Source organism: Gopherus flavomarginatus, chromosome 3, assembly GCF_025201925.1.
Source record: "Gopherus flavomarginatus isolate rGopFla2 chromosome 3, rGopFla2.mat.asm, whole genome shotgun sequence".
NCBI classification, from domain to species: domain Eukaryota; kingdom Metazoa; phylum Chordata; order Testudines; family Testudinidae; genus Gopherus; species Gopherus flavomarginatus.
In genome coordinates, this window is record NC_066619.1 from 139,384,818 (window position 1) to 139,398,689 (window position 13,872).

Sequence of the window (13,872 nt, forward strand, 5' to 3'; positions counted from 1 at the left end):
AAGCAGTTGAAGAGTAAAGCTGAAATTTGATTCTTTTAACAATTGAAGTTCTAGGTTCCTGAGCTGAAATCATTAAAGAGCTTTGTTAGCCAGTAAGGGAGTCTGAGTTATGTTGTGGAGGCGAGCAGCTGACAGAGAAAAACAGTTTTGGGATGGTTGGATACGCTCTTGGAGAGGAGTGAGGTGGCTGAGTAGTTTTTTAGGACAGCTGGAGCAGATCACTGGTCGGCTGGCAGCACAGAGTAGCTGTGGATCAAGCTGAGCAGTTCATGGGGAACGGAACAGAAACCCCAGAGAGGCAGGGCAGTCAGCAGTGGACACGTAAAGTGCTCCTTTCTACACCCAGGCTGGCAGGGGGAAAAACCCTGCAGATAGACTCTTGAACTCTGGGGTTGTGCAACTGTGGGTGGTTTTGGGGTTTCTGGACTCTTGAAACATTTGAGGTATTGGACTTTGGAGTCTTGGAGTGATTTGGGGATTGCTAGACTCAAGAGCCCAGGAAAAGGACACGGCCTAATTGAGGTGTTTTCCCAATTTAATGCTATGTTGTTTATCTCACGTTATTAAACATTTTCTGCTACACCCAGACTCTGTGCTTGCGAGAGGGGAAGTATCGCCTCTTTGAGGCACCTAGGGGTGCGTATGTAAAATTTTTCCCATGTCACTGGGTGGGGGCTCGAGCTGGTTTGCATTACGTAGTAGGGAAGGGACCCCTATGTATGAACCCAGTCCTTGCTGCTATCAATTCAGCCTGGCAGAAGGGTTCCACCTACATGCAGGCTGAAGTGGTCCCTGGGGGCTTAGGGGTTCGTGGGGGGCACAGATACCTACGTCCCAGGCTGCAGGGGTCCCAGAGGGGCTTAGGGGGTTAGTGGGGGCACAGATATTTTATGTCACGGAGTGTGGGGGAATCCGGTCCTGCACCCCTCTTCCTGGGACACACAGTGACTCAGCCAGCCAGTAAAAACAAAGGTTTTTTGGCCAACAGGAACGAAGGATACAGCAGAGCTTTTGGGCACAACCAGGACCTCTCGATCGAGTCCTTCTGGGGGTTCAGAAAGCTTAGTTCCCCGTTTGGGAATCCCTGAATTCCAATAACCCAGCTCCAAACCAAACTGAACTAACTCCCTCCAGCCGGCCCCTTCCTGTGTCCAGCTTCCCAGGCAAAGTGCTGACCCTCCCCGCTGCCTAGCTGGAGTTACAGGCTTATGTCCTGTCCCTCACCTTACGTCACCCCTGCTCTCCCTCCCCACACAGATAGTCCCTACTCCACCAGGGTCCCTAACCGTGGGGCCCCTAACCCTGGCTCCTGGGGCCCTACCCCTGTGCCCCTTACTCTAGCTCCAGTTGCCATACACATGGGCCCCTAACCCTAGCTCCAGAGGCTCCATCCCTGGGGCCCCGAACAATAGCTCCAGGTGCCCCAACCCGTGGGCCCCATAGCCCTTGTTTCAGGGGCCCTATGAGTGGGCCCCTAATCCTAGCTCCAGAGGCCTTAAGCGTGAGATCTCTAACCCTAGCTCCAGTGCCCCACCCCTGGGACCCTACCTTTGCTCCATGGGCCCCATCCCTGGGGCCCTAACCCTAGCTATAGGGACACTGCCCAGGGGTCCCAAACCATAGCTCCAGAGGCCCTACACGTGGGCCCCTAACACTAGCTCCAGAGTCCCTACCTGTGGGACCCTAACCCTAGCTCCAGGTGCACTACCCCTGGGGCCCCTAACGCTAGCTCCAGGGGCCATACCCATGGGGTCCCTAATCCTAAATCCAGGGGTCCCATTCGTGGAGCCCCTAACAGTAACTCCAAGTGCCCATACCTGGGGCCACTAACCCTAGCTCAGGGGCCCTACCCATGGGGCCCGTAACCTAGCTCCAGGGGCCTTACACGTGAAGCCCCTAACCATAGCTCCAGAGGCCCTAACTGTGCGGCCCCTAACCCTAACTCCAGGGGCCTTACCCGTAGGGCCCCCTATCCCTAGGTGCAGGGCCCTTCAACCTGGGGCCCCTATCCTTAGCTGAAGGGGCCCTACCAGTCAGGCCACTAACGCTATCTCCAGAGGCCCTTCACGTGGGACCCCTAACCCAAACTCCAGGGGTCCTACCGCTTAAGGCCCTAACCCTAGCTGCAGGGGTCATACCCATGGTGCCCCTAAACTTAGCTCCAGTGCCCCATCCCTGGGGCCCCTAACCCTAGCTTTAGGGACCCTGCTCGTAGGGCCCCAAACTATAGCTCCAGGGGCCCTACCCATTGGGATCGTAACCTAGTTCCAGAGGCCCTACCCTTTCCTGGCTGGACATGTGCAAAGGATAAACCATACGTCCTAAATGAAACAGTCTGACTTTTTATTATGGAGAAAAAAACAAGTTTTAAAACGTTTTATATGTTGGAGGACTTGGCCATACAGTATCTGAGGCTGAACCTGCAGGAAAGATTCAGCAAGTTTGGAAATGTTACAGATGCGGAAATTGTTATCAGGAAAGATGACCAGGGGAACACTATGAAGACTTTTGCTTATATCAACATTAGCATTTCTGAAGCAGATCTTAAAAGATGTATGTCTATTTTAAATAAACCTCTCACCCAGCTACAGGGCTCTACCCCTGGGGCCCCTAACCCTAGCTACCGGGGCCCTACCCATTGGGCTGCTAACCCTAACTCCTTAGACCCTACCTGTGAGGCCCCTAACCCTAGCTCCAGGGGCCCTAACCGTAAGGTCTCTAACACTTGCTCCGGGGCCCTACCACTGGGGCCCCTAACTCTAGCTCCAGGGGTCCAACCTGTGGGGCCCCTAACCCTCGCTCCAGGGGCCCTACCAGTGGGACCCCTAACCCTAACTGCAGGGCTCCTACCTGTGGGCCCCTAACCCTAGTTCCAGAGGCCTTACCTGTGAGACCCCTACCCTAGCTCCAGGGGCCCCTAACACTGAGGCTCATATCCCCAGCTCCAGAGGATCTACTCCTAGGGCTCCTAACCCTAGCTCCAGGGATCCTACCCATGGGACCCCTAATGGAAACTCCAGGGGCTCTAACCCTTGAGGCCCTAACCCTACCTCCAGGGGCCCCATCCCTGGTTTCCCTAACCCAGCTCTAGGGGCCCTACTCGTGGGCTTCTTCCCCTAGCTGCAGGGGCCCTACCCGTGGTTCCCCTAACCCTAGCTCCAAGGGCTCTACCCGTGGGACCTTACCCTAGCTCCAGGGGCCGTCCTCGTGGTGCCCCTAACACTAGGTCCAGAGGCCCCACCCTGGGAACCCTAACCCTAGCTCCAGGGGCCCTACATTGTGGGAATCATAATCCTAGCTTCCAATGGCCCTACCTATGGGACCCCTAACCTTAGCTTCCGGGGCCCTACCCCTTGGGTCCGTTACCAAAGATCCAGGGGCCCTACCCCTTGCGCCACTAACCCTATCTACAGGGGCCCTCTCCGTGGGGCCCCTAACCCAAGCTCCAGGGACCCCACCCCTGCATCCCCTAACCCTAGCTCCAGGGCCCCATACCTGGGGCTCCTAACCCTAGTTCCAAGGGGCCCTTACCCAGTGGGGTCCCTACACATTGCTCCAGGCACCCTGCCCGTAGGGCCCTTACCTTAGCTAAAGAGGCCCTACCCGTGGGGTCCTTAGCCCTAGCTCCAGAGACCCCACCCCCTGGAAACCCAAACACTAGCTCCAGGGGCCCCACCCCGCGAACACTAAGCCCTAGCTCAAGGGCCAAGTCCCTGGGGCCCCAAATCCTATCTCCAAGGGCCTTAGCCATGCGCCCGCTAACGCTAGCTACAGGGGCTCTACGCATGGAACCACTAACCCAATTTCCAGGGGCCCTACCCATGGGGCCCCTGTCCCTAGCTCCAGTGTCCCAACCCATGGGACCCCTAACCCTAGGTCCATGGGCTCTACCCTGGGGCCCCTAACCGTAGCTCCAGGCACCCCACCACTAGGACCCACTATCCCTAGGTCCAGGGCCCACCCCTAGGACCCCTAACCCTAGCACCATGAGCCCCAGCCCTGGGGCCCCTAACCCAAACTCTAGGGTCCCTTCCTGTGGGGCCCCTAACCCTAGCTCCAGAGGCCCTACCCATGCGACCACTAACCCTAGCTATAGGGGCCTTACCCCTGTGTCCCCTAACCCTAGCTCCAGATGCATATGCGTGGGCCCCTAACCCTAGCTCCAGGGGCCTGACCCCCAGTGCTCCTAACCCTAGCTCCAAGGGCCCTATCCCTATGGCTTCTAACCCTACCTCCAGGGGCCCAACCCATGGGGATCTAACCCTAGCTACAGAGTACTTACCCGTGGGACCCCCAAACCTAGCTCCAGGGGCCCTACCATTGGGGCCCCTAATCCTAGCTGCAGGGGCCATACCCGTCGGGCCACTAAACCTATCTCCAGGCGCCCCACCCCTGGGACCCTTTACCCTAGCTTCAGGGGCGCATCCCTGGGGCCCTTAACCCTAGTTCCAGGGGCCCTACCCATGGGGCTCCTAAACCTAGCTTCAGGGACCCCACCCGTTGGGCCCCTAACCCTAGCTCCAAAGGCCCTACTTTTGTGACCCCTATCCCTAGCTCTAGGGGGCATACCCCTTGGGCCCCAGTCCTAGCTCCAGGAACCGTACTCGTGGGGCCCCTATCCCTAGTGTTAGGCCTGAATAAAGATATTGCAGACAAAACCAGGTATGCCAACCTGACCAAAGTCAGGCTAACCGAGGTTTTTTGGGTAATTCCTGAGTGGAAAACACTGAGAAGCAGCAGCATGTCTCACAAGCGCTGGAAAAAAGTGAGATAAGCGAGAAGCTGCATTCCTGGCATAGTACCAGATGTGCTGTGTTAGGGCAGCTCCTTCGAAGAACTGATAAGAGCCCTAGTTTCCCAGCCTCCTTGTTTTCACTCCCTGGTTTTGTTCGTTGTTTGTTTTTAACTCCCCTACATTTCTAACTTTAGGTATGTATGTATACTAAAGGTGTCTAGTTTCTAGTTGTTAAAAGAAGGGAGTGGGTTGCTCCAGTGAATAATTATGACGCGACAGAACTGTCTATATAGGCTTATACTAAGATTTAAAGAGCGGGCTGGTTCTCTCGGGAGACAAGCTGCTCTATGTTGATGCGTGCACTTGTCAATAAAGAGCTTTTGATCGGACCTTGCTGGTGTTGCCTGTCTCTCTCGCGGTCAGACAACTAACTTTGCCATCTGGGGGTTACAGTCCCTGACACTAGCTCCAGGGGCTCTATCCCTGGGGCCCCTGACCCTATCTCCAGGGGCCCTACCCGTGGGGACCCTAACCCTAGCTCTATGGGACCTCCCCATGGGGCCCCTAGCCTTAGCTCCATGGGCCCTACCCGTGGGGACCTTAACCCTAGCTCCAGGAGCCCCATCCTTGGGGCCCCTAAATCTAGCTCCTGGGCTCCTGCCCGTGGGGCACCTAACCCTAGCTCCAGAGGCCCTTCCCTTAGGATCCCTAACCCAAGCTCCAGGGGCCCTATCCGTGGGGCCCCTAACCCTAGCTCCTGAGGTCCTACCTGTGGGAGCTCTAACCTTAGCTCCTGGCTTCGTGCCCATTTGACCCATAATCCTAGCTCCAGGGGACCTACCCGTGGGACCCCTAATCTTAGCTCCAGGGGCCTTACCCCTGGGGTGCCTAACCCTACCTTCAGGGGCCCTACCCGTGGGGCCTCTAACCCTAGTTCCAGGGGCCCCACTCCTGGAACCCCTATCCCTAGCTCCATGGGCCCCATCTCTGGGGCTCCAAACCCTAGCTGCATGGGCCCTACCCCTGGGTCCCCTAACTCTAGCTTCAGGGGCCCTACCAGTGGGACCCCTAACCCTAGTTCCATGGGTCCCACCCCTTGGACCCCTAACCCTTGCTCCAGAGGCCCCATTGCTGGGGATCCAAACCCCTGCTCAAGGTGCCCTGCCCATGGGGTCGCTAACCCTAGCTCCAGGGGCCCCACCCCTAGACACCCGAACACTAGCTCCAGGCACCCCACCCCTGGGACCCCCAACCCTTGCTCCTGTGGCCCCGTCCCTGGGGCTCCTAGCCCTAGCTCCAGGGTCCCTACATGTGAGAACCCTAACCCTAGCTCCAACGGCCCTTCCCGTGGGGCCCCTAACCCTAGCTCCAAGTCCCTTCTCGTGGGACCCTTAACCCTATCTGCAGGCCCTGTACCCCTGGGTCCCCTAACCCTAGCTTCAGAGGCCCCTACCATGGGGCCCTTTACCCTAGGTCAAGGGGCCCTATGCATGGGTCCCCCAACCCTAGCTCAAGGGGCTCTATCTCTGGGGCCCCTAAACCTAGCTCCAGGGGTCCTGCCCGTTGGACCCCTTTGCCTAGCTCCAGGGTCCCTTGAAACACTTGGCAAAATGTGTTTGACTGTTCAGGCATTGGGAGCTCAGCTAAGAATGCAAATGCTTTTCAAAGACTGCGGGGGACTGTGGGATCGCTGGAGTCCTCAGTCTCCCCTCCCTCCCTCCATGAACGTCCATTTGATTCTTTGGCTTTCCGTTATGCTTGTCACGCAGCACTGTGCTGAGTCCTGGCTGTGGACTCTGTCTATCATAGCCTGGAGATTTTTTTAAATGCTTTGTCATTTCGTCTTCTGTAACGGAGCTCTGATAGAACAGATTTGTCTCTCCATACAGCGATCAGATCCAGTACCTCCCAGACGGTCCACGCTGGAGCTCGTTTTGGGTTTGGGACTGCATCGCCACTTGTGCTGATCAGAGCTCCATGCTGGGCAAACAGGAAATGAAATTCAAAATTCGCGGGGCTTTTCCTGTTTACCTGGCCAGTGCATCCGAGTTCAGATTGCTTTCCAGAGCGGTCACAAGGGTGCACTGTGGGATACCGCCCGGAGGCCAATACTATTGAATTGCGGCCACACTAACCCTAACCCAACATGGCAATACCGATTTCCACGCTACTCCCCTCATCGGGGAGGAGTACAGATATCGGTATTAAGAACCCTTTATATCGATATAAAGGGCTTCATTGTGTGGACGGGTGCAGGGTTAATTCTGTTTTAATGCTGCTAAATTTGGTTTAAATGCGTAGTGTGGACGAGGCCTAAGAAAGCGGCTGTTTGACCTACAAACAACTGACAAAGTAAAACCTTCAAGAGCAGCCTTCAGTTCAGAGGCCTGATAATAAGATGTTACTAATAACTGATGAAAGAGTTACAAACGACTCAAAACCATACTCAGAACAAACCAAATGGGAACACAGACAACACCATTTTTCTTCGCTGCTCTTCAACCACGATATTCTCCCCATAGGGAGGTCCAACGCTCCTGGGGGTTCAGTGCCACAGTAACAGGGTGATGTGTGCAAGGGATGGAGGAAGCTGCTATTCCATCTCCCTAGTCCAAAAATCAGTTTAATAGCTAGTCCTGAGATAGAGGAAGTATCAGTTATTAAAGTCATAAGAACTAATTTTAACATTGTGATTCCAGCCAATGTTAAAATGATCTAACATTCAGGTTAATAGAAACATTTCTAGTCCTCTGCATAGAACCTCAAATGATGCAAAAATAGCAAGTTTGCTTTAAAAAGTCATAAAAGGGGTGTCATCCAGAATCTGACACTTGGTGAAACGTAAGTCTAGAACACACAACCAGTTTGGGGATTGTGCTCTGCTTCTTAACAATCTGCCCTGAGGTTGCCACTCACAGTCACAAGCTACTCCAGATGGCTGGGGCCCTCTCATGGATCAGTAACTGGTTAGCAGCTTGGAAAGAAAGAGTAGACTAAATAGTCATTTTTGCAGTGGAAAGGGGTAAATAAAAGGCTTCCAAAGTATGAGACGAGGCTACAGACATTAGGGCTGGTCAGTTTAGACAAGACCGTAGAGCACCAGTTCTCAACCAGGTATCTGCCAAAAGAAACCAGGCTTGACCCACATCCCCAAGCCACCAAGCCTACCTGCCTGGCATTGAAGGGGGAGAGAAAAGGGCACAACAAAAAATTGCAGCATCAATGCAGAAGAGAGAACTCTTCCCCTGCCATTATCAGTAAGGGTTGCCTCACAGCCACTGACGTCCCTGAACAGAAATAGCAAAAGTCCAACCACAATTCTACTTCCTTTCCACTACAAGAGATAATGGGTGGGAGCTGCTCTCTTGAGACTGTCCTGCTGCTGCCCAGGCACATGGCAGACAGAGCTGGGCCCGCAGAGCCGAGGGTTTTGATCGCTTGAAGGCCAGAGGGAAAAGAGGACAAGTGCTCGTGTATCAGAGAATGGCTTTGATCCATTGACCTCTGGGTTATGGGCCCAGCACGCGTCCGCTGCACCACTCTGCTGGCTCTTTACCTCCCTCTGCCACCCAGCCACCTCTATCTGGATTAGTGCCTTACGAGCTCTCACGCTGGCAGGCATATGCGCCGGCTGCTAGGCAGCTGCCCTGGTCACAGGCTTTTACAGCTTCTACAGGGTAAAAGGATGTATTTGGGGTTTGGACCCCATTGGGAGCTGGATAGCTGAGTGCCGGAGACGGGAGTACTGCTTAAACTGTTTTCAATTAAGCCTTCAGCTCGTGGGGGATGAGGTTCAGCCTTTGATCCGTGTCTGCAGCAGGCAAGCGCCTCTGGCTCAATCGGCCCCCACCCTGCCCCCGCTGTATTAGCAGACTAAAACCTGGAGCAAAGGCACACGCCTTGCAAGGGAACAGGAGCCGGGATCTCGAACAAATGTCAACATTTTAGTAAGATGACGTTCAAAGAAGAAAAAGGTGTACGGTACCAGCATTTAGGTGTAGAAGTTTCTGGTGATCAGGGAACAATGTACAGATTACCCAAGGGGGTGCGAAGTTCGGTTTAAGATCGGGTGGCGTAAGGAATACAGAATCTGCCATAGCCCTGACTGGGGGTAAAAGGTTAACGTACAGGACACTGAGTTAGGAGGGTATGTTGTCCATGTGAGGGCTACGTTCAGGTGTGGAGTTTAAGAAGCGGGTACGACAATGAGAATGGATTCACCCGCGTTTGGTGAGTTTTAACATTCAGTGATTTTTTAATCTTTGCCACAATCTAGTTTAAGCAGGGTCGGTATGAACTCTACCCTGCCATCTGTTGGTGATCTGTTGTAAAGGCCTTTTGGGGCTGATGTCATTTGCATGGTTACACCCACCCCAGATTGCATGAGGGGAGTGCTTGTCCAAATGGTCATTTCAGCTGCTGTGGGATCCCCCATCTCTTTGTTATTGGGGCAGGAGTAATCAAGTGTATTTTCCTGTTTAGTTTGGATCAAGGAGAGAGTAACTGTACCTGGCATTTGAGGCCTGAGAGCTTGCCCCTCGCCTGGAAAGGACTCATCATTAAGGGGTATGGGTTCCAACCCCCACCCCCCCAAGTGTGTGGGAAATAGGAATAGATGTTTGTTCTTGGTCTGATTGATTTTGTGTCTGGTGTCTAAAGACAGAGATATTTTTGAATATTTTTAGAATTATTGTTAGTACTGAAGTTTCTCATCTTAAAGTTATGCTATTAGATTTCTTCTACAGTATATTTTGGTGCTGAAAGGTAAAAGGTTGCTTTGTGTGTGCTGTTATGGAGTGAAATAACAAAGGTTGGTTGCAGAGAGGGTGCATGTGCCACCCCAGCTGTGGTCCCAGAGTCCAGAATTTGCATAAACTCACCCCCTTACCTGTGGCTAACAAGCTTGCCCTGCTAACTCTTCCAGCAAAACAGGCCAAAGAAAGTGTATGCAAGCCCTGTACTGCAGCCCCAGTACTATTTTCGGTTCCTTCCCACAGATCTTTCACTCCGCACCAGTCCAGTTCCTTGCTGTTGCTTGTCCAACCACTGCATGCATGTGCTAGACCGGACCCTGAGCTGATTCCTGACTGTTGTGCTCCATACAGCCTGGCCTGTCTGTGTCTCTGTGGTGCAATGGGTCAGCACGTTTGGCTCTTAACTGAAAGGATGGTGGTTCAAGCCCACCCAGGGACAGTGATAAGCCTGTGCTACTTCCTTGCTTTCCTGCGGGCAGGGCCGGCTTTAGGCCAATTCAACCAATTCCCCTGAATCGGGCCCCACACCCAAGCCCTGCTGGTGCACTGTACTAGGGTGGCCCAGCTTCCCCAGGGGGCAATTTAAAGGGCCTGGGGCTCCCAGCAGGGACTGGAGCCTCAGGCTGTTTAAATTGCCACCAGAGCCCCACTGCTGGAGACTTGGGGGCTATTTAAAAAGTCTGGGGCTCCCCTTGCTTCTACCGCCCCGGCCCTTTAAACAGCCCCCGGAGCCCCGCCACTTCCCCAGGGCTCCCGCGGCTATTCAAAGGGCTGGGGCGGTGGAAGCAGGGGAGCCCCAGGCCCTTTAAATAGCCCCCGAGCCCTGGGCTGCTGCTGCTACCTTGGTGGAGGAGGGGGCACTTACCGTACAGGGTAGGCTGTACCCCCTGTACCCGCACCCCTGCCCACAGCCAGCCCCTGCTGCACCCCCTGCCCTGCCTGCACCAGCCCCGCACCCCGTGCCCTGTCTCCAGTCAACCCTTGCCGCACTCCCCTGCCTTAAGCCAGCCAGTCCCACACTCCTCTGTCTCCAGGCCTGCCAACCCCTGCGCACTCCCCTGAGGCCCTGCCTGAAGCCAACCAGCCCACTCCACCCCACATCCCCCTGCCTGCTGCCAGCCCCTGTCAGCAGCCAGTCCCCACACACCCTGCCCTGCCTGCAGCCAGCACATTTGCAGCCAGTCCTGCACCCCCTGTCCTGTCTGCAGCCAGCCCCGCACGCCTTGCCCTGCTTGCAGCCAGACCCGACCTCCAGTCAGCCCCTGCCCTGCCTCCAGCCAGCCCCATGTCCACTGGTGCCCTGCAGTTCCCAGGGCAGTAACCCTGCACACACGCTGCAATGAGAGGGGCAGTGACCAGCTGTGACCCACACATGTGCACACCTTAGGGTGACCAGACAGCAAGTGTGAAAAATTGGAACATGGTGGGGGGTAATAGGATCCTATATAAGCAAAAGACTCCCCAAATCGGGACTGTCCCTATAAAATCGGGACATCTGGTCACCCTAGCACACCCCCAGGGAGTGGTGGGGACCCACACATGTGAAACGGAGCTCATTTCTAGTTCAGGCCCATCTTTTTAAAAAAGAATTTTAGGTAGGGTTAACATACATCCGTATTTTCCTGGACATGTCCAGCTTTTTGGTTCTTAAATAGACCATTTGGGAGAAATTTTTAAAAATATGGATGTATGGTAACCCTATTGGTACAAAAAATACATACTGTGGCACATCCCTTAAATCAGAACTTTTTACAGGGAGCCGGCTGCTAAGAAATGAAAGGCTTTTATTTACATGGTTTTTTTTTTTTAGTCATCTCTGCCGGGGCCCCGCCGAATATGTTCGAATTGGGCCCCGCACTTCCTAAAGCTGGCCCTGCCTGCGGAGAGCCTCAAAGGTCCCATTTTGCTGCCTCTTGGCCTCAGTGCATTCAGCTAGTGGCCCGAAGACCGGGCTGGATGTCATTCAGAAACCCATCTCCCAGCAGCTGTTCCAGAGGCTCAGGTTTAATCCTCAAGGCCGAGCACAAAAACTTTCAGCCAGGAACATTTCGCTCTCTCCCCGCCTCCGCCCAAGTGGCAAAGGAGAAGCAGACGAGACACGCCGGCTCAAAGACGCCTCCCTCCCACTTCCCTGTAAGCTGTGCAAAGCTCTTGGCCTGCCTCACGCCTTGTCAGGAAAGCGCGGCCATGCTGCTCACGCCTGAGTCACGTCCGCAGCCTGGCCTGCCCTGGCTGACGGTGTGCAGAGCCACGCCAGTCAATGGCAGTTTGAGTCAGGAGCCTAGGCTCTTTCCCCTGACAGCCACACACACAGCACTGCCTGGTGTCCCGAGAGCCTCCCCTTCCTGTTCTCCCGCAGCACACGCTGCCTGCCAGTGTGGGTGGGAAAAGGGGACCAGGAAGTACTGCAGCCTCATTCCAGGACAGGAGGCCCTCGCCATACCCAGGCCTGCCTCTTGCCTTCAGTCCAGGTAGCCTCATGGCCTAGGCTCTTGGTGCTCTGCTGGTCACTGCCTTGCTGGAAGGCCCTGAGGGAAAAGAAGCAAGCACACATGTAGCAGAGGATGGCTTTGATCCATTAATCTCTGGGTTATGGGCCCAGCACACTTTTGCTGCACCATTCTGCTGGTTTTTCATGACCGCTGCCACCCAGCCATCACTATCTGGATTAGCACCTTATGCGCTCTCACGCTGGCAGGCAGATGCGCAGTCTGCTAGGCAGCTGTCCTGGTCACAGGATATTACAGCTTCTACAGGGTAAAAGGGATCTATTTGGGGTTTGGACCCCATTGGGAGCTGGATAGCTGAGTGCCAGAGACGGAGCACTTCTTAAACTGTTTTCAGTTAAGCCTTCAGCTTCACCCTCACCTGAAAAGTACTCACCATTAAGGGGTATGTGTTCCAAATGCCAAAAGCAGGTGGGAGGTAAGAATGGGTGTTTAGCTGTCTGTGGTTGTTTTAGTTGATTTCCTTTTTGTTGTTCCTGGTGTGTAAAGACAGAGACATTTTTGAATCTCTTAAAATTGCTGTTAGTGCTACAGTCCCTCACCTTAAGCTTATGCTATTAGATCTCTTCTGTGATATATTCTGGTTCTGAAAGGTAAAAGGTCGCTTTGTGTGTGGCATTATGGAGTGAGGTAACAAATGTTGGTTGCAGAAATGGGGTATGTGCCACAACAGTCCTGCCCCCCAGCTGCATTCCCTGAGTCCAACCTGCAAAATTTCCATGCAGTCAGAGTGGAAAAGAGCATTTTACCTAACTGTGAAGTTGCTTACAACTTTCAGTGTGTAAGCGAGATCAGAACCCCCCACTCTAAGTACATCTAAAATTTATACTTAACTATTAGTGATCTTAGGTCTGTAGCATAGAACTGATTTTGTAATACAATTACAAAGAGCTTTATTTTTAAACTAGAAAAGAAAAAAATAAAATCTGCAGTTAGAAACTTCAAAAAAGACCCATAGTACTAAATTTAAATATTCATTTTCAACCTTTTTTATTTCACCATGCTTTGGAACCCATGTCCCTTGCCTAATGAGATATATGTAGGTTCGGGTGACTCCCAAAAGCATGAACTGCTAAGGACCGTTCTACTGTCCTTGATTCATATCACCAGGATAACTACACTTTATTACTCCTGCCCTAATAAGAAAGAGATTGGGGATCTCACAGCAGCCGAAATGACCATTTGGACAAGCACTCCCATCATGCAATGCGGGGTGGGTGTGACCATGCACATCAGCAACAAAAGACTTTTACAACACATCACCAACAGATATCAGGGTAGAGTTCATTCTGACCCTGCTTACATCCTCCTCACAACCAAGAATTGGTGCTCCTGGTAAATCACACTCCCTATTATACCAAATCATTGGTATTGAATGCTGAAGTCACAGCTAGCAAAAGTAGCCACCCATCTCTGCCCTGCAGCATCCAGCTTAGCCCTTGTTAACACATAAGTCAGTGGATTGTTCTCTGTCCATACCTGAAACTGAGCACCACACAAGTAGTCTCCAAAGTTCTCAGTGATGGCCCATTTCAAGCCCAAGAACTGCAGCTGGTGGATGGGATAGCAAGTTTCGCTATCAGACAGTCCTCAGCTGGCAAAGGCTACAGATTTACATTTGCCTTCCACTTCCTGGTACGAGACTGCTCCCAAACCCTCCAAACTGGCATCAGCATGCAGGATAAATGGCTTGTTTGGGTCAGCAGAGACTAGGACTGGCACATGAATCAGGCAAATAATGATTTCCCGTAAAGCTCTGTCACATCTCTCATCCCGCCATGTCCCAAATGGAGAGGAGAGGAGCCCCTCCCCTGTCCCAGCCCAAGAACACCAGATCTGTGGAGGCAAGATGTCTGTAGCCCAACCAGCTGGAGCT

General features: G+C 53.5%; 1 non-coding gene across 1 annotated transcript; it reads left to right on the plus strand.

Annotated features, from left to right (window-relative positions):
• The first annotated feature begins 9,854 nt into the window (after window positions 1-9,854).
• Window positions 9,855-9,928, plus strand: TRNAK-CUU (transfer RNA lysine (anticodon CUU)). Its single transcript has one exon. It is a non-coding gene; the product is annotated as a tRNA-Lys (tRNA).
• Window positions 9,929-13,872: the final 3,944 nt, after the last annotated feature.